Raw genomic sequence first — 1832 nt, forward strand, 5'->3', positions numbered from 1 at the left:
CTCAGATTACAACAGGATCTTAATCAGATGGGCCAATGGGCTGAGGTGTGGCAGATGAAGTTAAATTCAGATAAATGCGAGGTGCTGTATTTTGGGAAAGCAAATCTTAGCAGGACATATACACTTAATGGTAAGGTCCTAGGGAGTGTTGCTGAACAAAGAGACCTTGGAGTGCAGGTTCATAGCTCCTTGAAAATGGAGTGGCAGGTAGATAGGATAGTGAAGAAGGCGTTTGGTATACTTTCCTTTATTGGTCAGAGTATGGAGTACAGGAGTTGGGAGGTCATGTAGCAGCTGTACAGGACATTGGTTAGGCCGCTTTTGGAAGATTGCGTGCAATTCTGGTCTCCTTCCTTTCGGAAAGATGTTGTGAAACTTGAAATGTTTCAGAAAAGATTTACAAGGATGTTGCCAGAGTTGGACAATTTGAGCTATAGGGAGAGGCTGAGCAGGCTGGGGCTATTTTCCCTGGAGCGTCGGAGGCTGAGGGCTGACCTCATAGAGGTTTATAAAATCATGAGAGGCATGGATAGGGTAGACGGGCAAAGTCTTTTCCCTGGGGTGGGACAGTACAAAACTAGAGGGCAAAGGTTTAGGGTGAGAGGGGAAAGATATAAAAAGGACCAAAGGGGCAACTTTTCCATGCAGAGGGTCGTACGGGTATGGAATTAGCTTAAAATGTGTTGCTGGAAAAGCGCAGCAGGTCAGGTAGCATCCAAGGAGCAGGAGAATCGACATTTCGGGCATGAGCCCTTCTTCAGCTCCTTGGATGCTGCCTGACCTGCTGCACTTTTCCAGCAACACATTTTCAGCTCTGATCTCCATCATCTGCAGTCCTCACTTTCTCCTATGGAATGAGCTGCCAGAGGAAGTGGTGGAGGCTGGTACAATTACAACATTTAAAAGGCATCTGCATGGATATATGAATAGGAAGGGTTTGGAGGGATATGGGCAGGTGCTGGCAAACAGGACTAGATTAGGTTAGGATATTTGGTCAGCATGGATGAGTTGGACCGAAGGGTCTGTTTCCATGCTGTACATCTCTATGATTCTGTTAATAAAGCACATAGCTCCCTCTTCTGGTGGTTTTGAATATATCTTCATTTTACTCAAGGAGTTTCAGATAACCTGAGCTGCAGTGAACAGGTCATACAAAAGGTCATGGGGATAAAAGAATGACTTGAGAGGGCTACTGCAAGGGAAATCTGCGCCATCTCATTTAAATAACTCTGTAACAATCTATCCCTCTCCATTCGCAAATGAAAGGTCTCATCCTTCAGCTTATCACCCACCACACGCACTGGGGTACAGCACATCAGTAGCCCACCTTGCCTGCATCAGGAAGTATCACAAATTTAATAAGTTCAAGAAGAGTGTCCTGCTGTCAGCATCACAATGAATTAGCCTGGGAAAATCTTATCACACCAGGGAATTTCTCATTGAAACAAAGGAGCAGATGTTCAGCACATAAAGCAACTGACTGCAGGACAAGAATTATTTCTGTTGCAATCAGTGGAATGGACTATCAGGGGGTATATATGATGGATGAGAAAGTGAGGTCTGCAGATGCTGGAGATCAGAGCTGAAAATGTGTTGCTGGAAAAGCGCAGCAGGTCAGGCAGCATCCAGGGAACAGGAGAATCGACGTTTCGGGCATAAGCCCTTCTTCAGGAATGAGGAAAGTGTGTCCAGCAGGCTAAGATAAAAGGTAGGGAGGAGGGACTTGGGGGAGGGGCGTCGGAAATCGATGTGGAAAGAGGTCAAGGTGAGGGTGATAGGTCAGACTGGAGTGGGGGCGGAGAGGTCAGGAAGAAGAGTGCAGGTTAGGAAGG

This window comes from Chiloscyllium plagiosum, chromosome 6 (genome assembly GCF_004010195.1).
Source record: "Chiloscyllium plagiosum isolate BGI_BamShark_2017 chromosome 6, ASM401019v2, whole genome shotgun sequence".
NCBI classification, from domain to species: domain Eukaryota; kingdom Metazoa; phylum Chordata; class Chondrichthyes; order Orectolobiformes; family Hemiscylliidae; genus Chiloscyllium; species Chiloscyllium plagiosum.